We start from the raw sequence: 8,282 nt of genomic DNA, 5'->3' as shown, positions 1-8,282 counted from the left end.
TTGTTTTCCAGCCTTTCACTTTGAATTTGTTTTTATTCTTGTTGCTTAGATGTGTTTCTTGTAGGCAGCATATAGTTGGATTTTCTTTTTTAATCCATTCTGCTACTCTGTGTCTTTTTATTGGTAAGTTTAATCCATTTACATTTAGTGTAATTATTGACACTTGTGGGTTCCCTACTGCCATTTTATAAATTGCTTTCTGTTAGTTTTGTATCTAGTTTGATTCTTCTCTTTTGTTTTTCTATCATTTGTTTTTGTTTGTTTGTGTTCCATACTTCTTTCCTCTGTTGCTACCTTTTTTAAGTCAAGTGTTTTTGTGGTGGTTTTTTCAAGGGTGGTTACCATTAAGTAATGAAAAGGGTACCTACCATATTCATTGTAGTACCCTATCTTATAAGTATTTCTGCACTTCATCGTCCTTTGCTATTGTTAATCTCCATCCTCTCCCCCCTTTTTTTCCTTTGTTGTCACAGTTTAAGTTTGGTTTTATTGTGTTCTTCTTGGAGCTGTTACTTGTGGTGTTGTTTTCTTTTGTTCTTTGAATCTGGTTGGAAAACCCCCTTTAGTATTTCCTGGAGTGGGGGCTTTCTGATGATAAATTCTCTCATCTTTTCTGTATTTGTGAATGTTTTTATATCTCCATCGTACTTGAAGGATAGCTTTGATGGGTATAGTATTCTTGGCTGAAAGTTCCTCTCTTTCAGGGCTTTAAATATTGGGGTCCACTCTCTTCTAGCTTGTAGAGTTTCTGCTGAGAAATCTGATGATAATCTAATAGGCCTTCCTTTATATGTTGTACTCTTCTTTTCCCTGGCTGCCTTGAGAATTTTTTCTTTGTCATTGGTTTGTGTCATCTTTATTATGATGTGCCTTGGAGAGGGTTTGTTGGGGTTAAGAAAACTCGGTGTTCTGTTTGCTTCTTGAACTTGAGGCTTTAGTTCTTTCCACAGGCTTGGGAAGTTCTCGTCTATTATTTGTTTGAGTATATTCTCCATTCCATTTTCTTTCTCTTCTCCCTCTGATATACCTATTATTCTTATGTTATTCTTTCTGATGGAGTCAGACAATTCCTGTAGGGCTTTCTCGTTTTTTATTATTTTTGAGTCTCTTTCTTCTTCTCTCTGTTGTGCCTCAAGTTGTTTGTCTTCTATTTAACTAATCCTATCTTCAATCTGGGCTGTTCTGTTAGCTAAGCTTGTTACCTCGTTTTTCAGCTCGTGAATTGAGTTTTTCATTTCTGTTTGATTTGTTTTTATAGTTTCAATTTCCTTGGTAATATATTCTTTGTGTTCATTGAGTTGTTTTCTGATCTTCCTAAATTGCCTTTCTGTGTTTTCTTGTATATCTCTGAGTATTTTTAAGATTTCTATTTTAAATTCTCTGTCATTTAGCTCCAAGGCTTCCAATATGTTAAGTCTTTTCTCCATAGATTTTTCCACATCTATTTGTGTTACCTCTCTTTCTTTTGTATCCATAATATTCGATTTCCTCTTTCTTATTGGCATCTGAGGGTGGTCTTGTTGATAGCACTAATTACAATTAATAAAGAGTAAAAAGTAAAAAAAAACAAAACAAAACAAAACAAAAAGGTAAAACACCCACAAAAAAAAAACAGTAATAATTTATTATTTCCCCCTTTTTTCTTTCTTCTCTTTCCCTCCTCTCCCCTCCTCAGGGAAATATCGTGATGACCTGTGAATTATATTATGCTAAATGGAACAAAAACTGCATATAATGGAGGGCTTGATTTGGGCTGAAGAGTTCAAGGGGCAAAAAAAGGGAGTAGGGACCTACTAAATGCAAAAAAAAAAAAAAAGGGAAGAAAATCTTAGACAAGCATAAGATGATTTGCTTGTAAGTGATGGTCGACTAAGAGATATAATGAGAGGGATAAGAGGGAACCAGAAAAAAGGAGAAAAAAAAAGAATAATAAAGAAGAAAAAAATAAAAATAATAAGTAAAAATCTGTTGTATTAAGTGGAGCGAAGACTAAATACAATGGAGACCTTGGGTTGGGAGGAATGCTAGTGAGTTAAAAAGCAACGTAAAGGCCCTGGCCGGTTGGCTCAGCGGTAGAGCGTCGGCCTAGCGTGCGGAGGACCCGGGTTCGATTCCCGGCCAGGGCACATAGGAGAAGCGCCCATTTGCTTCTCCACCCCTCCGCCGCGCTTTCCTCTCTGTCTCTCTGTTCCCCTCCCGCAGCCAAGGCTCCATTGGAGCAAAGATGGCCCGGGCGCTGGGCATGGCTCTGTGGCCTCTGCCTCAGGCGCTAGAGTGGCTCTGGTCGCAATATGGCGATGCCCAGGATGGGCAGAGCATTGCCCCCTGGGGGGCAGAGCACCGCCCCTGGTGGGCGTGCCGGGTGGATCCCGGTCGGGCGCATGCGGGAGTCTGTCTGACTGTCTCTCCCTGTTTCCAGCTTCAGAAAAATGAAAAAAAAAAAAAAAAACAACGTAAAAAGTACCCAAACTGCCACAAAAATAAACAAACAAACAACAAAAAAAACAAAAGCGAAAAAGAAAAATAAAACCAAAAAAAAAACCTTGAGTCACAAATTAACTAATTTGTTTGTGATTGAGGATTAAATGGGAGGAAAAGTAAAACGAGAAAAGAAAAAACGAATAGAAAGGAAAAAATAAGAAAAAGAGAAAAACAAAGGAAGAAAAAAAAGGAAGAGAAAAAAACAAAATAAAGCAAAACAAAAAAAACAAAAGAGGAGAGAGTGAGTTAAGTGTTTTGGAGTATAACCTTAAAGGAGGGTGAGGATGAAGAAGAGAAATAAAATGTAACACTCATGGGTAGTGTAGTTCAAGAAAAGGGAAGCATAAGATGGGCAGAGAATAGAAGGACCGAGGTGGAGGAAATAGAAATAATAATAATAAAGGCAATAAGATAGAAGAAACAAACAACAACAAAAAAAATTAGTGGAACAAGTTGTAAAGTCTGTGGATTTTTCTTGATTTTGAGAGGTTAACTTCTTCCTTTTTCTTTTCTCTCCCTCTTCCTGGTCGGTGACTCTGTACCCCAGGCTCTGCCCCTGTGTCACACTTAGGTAGGGATTTGCAGTTGATGGGATTCTATGGCAATGTCATATAATTCGCTTTAGTCTTGCTGGTAGTCAAGGCTTGTTGGCGTTTGCAGGGTCCAACGATGAGAGAGTTTGCTTTCCTGGAGTCTCTCTCCTAGTCCCCCCTTCCTGAATTAGCAGCCTGGTGATCCAGCTATAAGGCTGCAACTGCTTCTGCCTGGGGAGTAAGAGGCTCAAAGAGCTAGGAAATCCCCACTCTATCCCCACTCAGCGCAAGGCTTTGGGAAAGGCTCTGGCAGTCAGAGCCTCCAGTGTAATCAGGCGGGGGTGGGAGTCAATTGTTGTCAAGGTGACTGTTTAGCGCCTAGCATTCAGTTGGACCACTCAACCCAGGCTTTCCACACTTTGTAGCCTGTTTTGGCTGGGAAGAAGAGGCACTAGTCTCTGCTTGCGACTAGTGTAGTATAATAGATCTTATTATCTGCCAAGTCCCTCTTGTTAGTGTTTATCCCTGAATATGGAGGCTCTATCAATCAGAAGTTGTCCCCACCCCTTTAGCGAGAGGCTCTAAAAAATATCACGCCTCTTGTCTTGGATCGCTGAACTGAGAGAGATCTTATCAATTAGAACCCGTGGGTGTGCAGATTTCATGGGTTAAGCTAATTTCAGTGATTGGGTCCGCAGCTGTGCTCCCGAAGGTATTTCAGGCTGCCTGCGCGCCCCTTCCCCAATGCTTGGTTGTTAGCTTGAATGGCTGGGTGAGGTGCCCCGCCCACGGAGAGAATCTCCCAAGTAGGGAAGACCGCCCTGGCACCTCTCCCGCTCACCCCGCCGCTGGCGGCTGGGGCGCACCGGGCGCAGGACAATGGGGCACCCTGGGTGTGCGGGCCAGTAGGGTGCTCTGGGCGCGTGGAATGCCCAGGGCACGCGCGCAAATGGGGTTCTCCGGGCACCGGTGGCTGGGGACTCTCCCTCGCAGTGCGCGAGCCGCTGGGAACGTTAGCGGTGCTCGCTTTGCAACCGGACTGGGCGCGCGCCAGCGGCTGCTCGCCGCTCCCGAGTGTGGGCTGACTCACCACAGGCGCACTCCCTCCGCGGCTTGAATGAACGTCCCTGCGGTAGTTAACTTCCTCCACACCCTCGTCTCTCAGATTCAAGTGATAGTAGTCCTTTCGCTTTCAGTTTGTGTGGAACTCCGGAATGCTCCGAGGATAAATTTTTCTGTTTCTAGTTGATAAATTTGTTGTGATTTTGGGGAGATCTGTCGGACACGTTGCTCACGGCGCCATTTCCGTGACGTCACTCCAGCAAACAGGATTTTATTTGGTCCGAGGTCTGGCTTCTCAATCAGTGGTCTTCAGACTCTGCTTGCATGATTCCTAAAATAATTTTGAAAACTTTATATTCCTTTACATATTTTAAAATTTGCATCTAAATGTCTTTATCATACAATAACATAGTGGCCAGCAATATGATTTCTGGTGTATTATAACTATTGACATGTTTAAAATTAACAATTATACCACTCAAAAATAATCAAGGAATGTAAATAGCATAGAGGTTTGATTCCCACCATCATCCATTTAAAAATATGTGTGGACCAAGTTTTTCTAATTGGCAGAAATTTCATATCCCTTCTTTTTCTCCTTAAACTCACATTTCAATTCCATTTCCCCCAAGATTATATCCTAATATGCCATATTTTTTAAAAAATATTTTTATATATTTATTCATTTTAGAGAAGAGAGACAGAGAGAGAGAGAAGAGGGAAGGAGCAGGAAGCATCAACTCCCACATGTGCCTTGACCAGGCAAGCCCAGGGCTTCGAACAGGTGACCTCAGCGTTCCAGGTTGACACTTGATGCACTGCGCCACCACAGGTCAGGCCCTAATATGCCATATTTTGATGCCTGAAAATCTTTGATCACTTTATCACAATTCTTTGAAATAAAAATATGCATACAAATTGAAATGTTCTCTGGTTCTGTAATGCTGTTAGTTTTTCTTCTGTGTTTTAGTTAACAGCACAGTTATTAAATTTTAAAAAATGATCAAACAACATAAATGATACGTTTAAATAAATGTTAGGGGTTTGGGCAAGATGGCAATGGAGTAGGCGGATGTACCAAATTCCACCTCCCAGAACCAAAGTGGATTACAACTTAATTTTAAGAACCATCATCTGGAAAAACCAACTGTGAAGTAAACTAAGAGGACTCTTTAACCAAGGAACACTGAAGAAGCCACACCGAGACTGGTAGGAAAAGCGGAAATGCGGAGAGGGCTGCCCAGCTCCCAGGAGTGAACGGCAGTGGGGAGAGACTCGCGTGGTGGCAAGTGAGTTTAGCTAAGAGGAGAGGGTCCTGGGCCCCAGGAACAAAGCCCCAGCCTGCAGCCCAGGAGCCTAGAAGAAGCATATGGACAGTATTTAGCTGTGAAACAAGTCAGGATACTGTTTGTGAGAAAGAGAGAGATTTCTCAGACCCAGGATTCTTCTTAAGAGACTGCAGAGAAAACCTCTTTCACAACGACTCACCCGGGACTCCAGGTGATGGGAGAGATGAGAGGACCGGAGTAGCAGGAAGAGAGTGTAATCTAGGGAGGCAGAGGGAGAAACACTTTGAAGGACAGCCACCCTAACCCCTAGGCTGAGTCACCCCCCCAAATCTAAAGTGAATATTTCCCCTGGAACCAGCAATACCAGCAAAGGGAAGCAGTTCACTAGCCAAACAAGCTCTCCTGCAGCACTCAGAGCAGAGTCGCTTAGAAGGAGGGAGCCTTAAGGAATACAGTAGTGAGCGCTAGGGTCTGAGCAGCACTGCCTCCGCCCACACTGCTGAGGGTTTGCTGGAAGGCAGGCAGCAGCGGGATGCAGAAGCCTAGCCGGCCACAAATGAGCCCTGGTGTGAGCTCAGTGTCACCCAGTGGGGGCGGAGGGGACTCACGAAAGTGGTTGGCCCAGCTACTAGCCAGGCGAGCAAGAGTGGTCCTGCCTGCAATCCTGCCAGCAGGGTGAATGCAAAAGCCTGGGAACAGGCAGAGACCCATGGCTGAGCGGTAGCGCGCAGCCCCACCTGGCCTGCAGAGCCGGAGCCGGGGCTTGCGGGACGACACACGAGGAGGGCTCCGCCCATGGGGACCGGGCGAAAGCTGGGAACAGGTAGAGACCAGAGGCTGAGCAAAGGTGCTCAGCCCTGCCCCCGGTGCTGAGGCTTGTGGCCCCGGCCAGCACCCAACCCCACCTGCAGGGGCAGGGTGAAGCCGAGGCTTATAGACCCAGTCACGTGAACAAAGCCCCACCTGTGGGGTCAGGGCTTGTAGAACTGGACACATAAACACAGCCCCTCCCGTAGAGGAGGGGCAGAAACGGCAGAGACAGCCGCAGCGGGCAGGCGCCGGCAACATCCATACCAGAACACCCAAAGTAGTGGCAGAAGGGGTGGCGGGCCTGAGACAGACCACACCTAGGGAACACAGAGGCCACACCCATTAGATGCCAGTGGCCAGACCCTTCTTATACACACACAGAATGGGAACGCAGAGAAATGCAAACCAAATGAATCAAGAAAAATCCCCAAGCCCTGGCCAGTTGGCTCAGCGGTAGAGCGTTGGCCTGGCGTGCAGAAGTCCCGGGTTCGATTCCCGGCCAGGGCACACAGGAGAAGCACCCATCTGCTTCTCCACCTCTCCCCCTCTCCTTCCTCTCTGTCTCTCTCTTTCCCTCTCGCAGCCAAGGCTCCATTGGCGCAAAGATGGCCCGGGCGCTGGGGATGGCTCCTTGGCCTCTGCCCCAGGTGCTAGAGTGTCTCTGGTCGCAGCAGAGCGATGCCCCGGAGGGGCAGAGCATCGCCCCCTGGTGGGCAGAGTGTCGCCCCCTGGTGGGTGTGCTGGGTGGATCCCGGTCGGGCGCATGCGAGAGTCTGTCTGACTGTCTTTCCCCATTTCCAGCTTCAGAAAAATACAAAAAAAAAAAAGGAAAATCCTCAGAAAATGACTTGAATGAGTCAGATATAAAACCAAATTACTGATGCAGAGTTTAAAATACTGATTGTGCCTGACCAGGCAGTGGTGCAGTGGATAGAGCGTCGGACTGGGATGCTGAGGACCCAAGTTCGAGACCCCCAAAGTCGCCAGCTTGAGCGCAGGATCATCTGGTTTGAGCAAAGCTCACCAGCTTGGATCCAAGGTCGCTGGATCAAGCAAGGGGTGACTCTGTCTGCTGAAGGCCCATGGTCAAGGCACGTATAAGAAAGCAATCAATGAACAACTAAGGTGTTGCAACAAAAAACTGATGATTGATGCTTCTCATCTCTCTCCGTTCCTGTCTGTCTGTCCCTATCTATCTCTCTCTCTCTGACTCTCTCTCTCTCTGTCTCTGTAAGAAAATATTAAATAAATAAATAAATAAAATAATGATTGTTAGGATGCTCAAAGATCTTAGAACAACAATAGATGGTCATACAAACACATAAATAAAGAGATAGCAAGTATAAAAAAGGACATTGAAATAATAAAAAAGAATCAGTCAAAAATGACAAATACAAATCAGAAATGAAGAACACAATGGAAGGAATTAAAAACAGGATAGATGAAGCTGAGGATCGAATCAGCAAATTAGAGGACAAGATAAACAAAGGCATGGAAGCAGAGCAGCAAAAAGAAAAGAGAATCAAAATGTCTGAGGAAACTCTAAGAGAGCTCTGTGAAAACATGAAGAGAAATAACATCTGCATCATAGGGGTTCCTGAAGTAGAAGAGAAAGAACAAGAGATAGAGACTTTGTTCAATCATATCATAGCTGAAAACTTCCCTAAATTGATGAAAGAAAAAGTCACACAAGTTCAAGAAGCACAGAAAATTCCATTAAAGAGAAATCCAAAGAAATCTACACAAAGACACATCATAATTAAAATACCAAAGCTAAGTGATAAAGAGAAAATATTAAAAGCTGATAGAGGCCCTGGCCGGTTGGCTCAGTGGTAGAGCGTCGGCCTTGTGTGCGGGGGACCCAGGTTCGATTCCTGGCCAGGGCACATAGAAGAAGCATCCATTTGCTTCTCTACCCCCCTCCTTCCTCTCTGTCTCTCTCTTCCCCTCCCGCAGCCAAGGCTCCATTGGAGCAAAGATGGCCCGGGCGCTGGGGATGGCTCCTTGGCCTCTGCCCCTGGCGCTAGAGTGGCTCTGGTCGCGGCAAAGCGATGCCCCGGAGGGGCAGAGCATCGCCCCCTGGGGGGCAGAGCGTCACCCCTGGTGG

At 45.4% G+C, this 8,282-nt stretch overlaps 1 non-coding gene across 1 annotated transcript; it reads left to right on the top strand.

Moving 5' to 3' along the window:
• Positions 1-7,985: 7,985 nt before the first annotated feature.
• TRNAT-UGU (transfer RNA threonine (anticodon UGU)) lies at positions 7,986-8,061 on the top strand. The gene has a single exon. It is a non-coding gene; the product is annotated as a tRNA-Thr (tRNA).
• The last annotated feature ends 221 nt before the right edge of the window (positions 8,062-8,282 follow it).

This window comes from Saccopteryx bilineata, chromosome 7, assembly GCF_036850765.1.
Source record: "Saccopteryx bilineata isolate mSacBil1 chromosome 7, mSacBil1_pri_phased_curated, whole genome shotgun sequence".
Taxonomy (NCBI): Eukaryota; Metazoa; Chordata; class Mammalia; order Chiroptera; family Emballonuridae; genus Saccopteryx; species Saccopteryx bilineata.
Note: the sequence above shows the minus strand (reverse complement) of the source record. Positions and strands in the feature narration are given on the sequence as shown.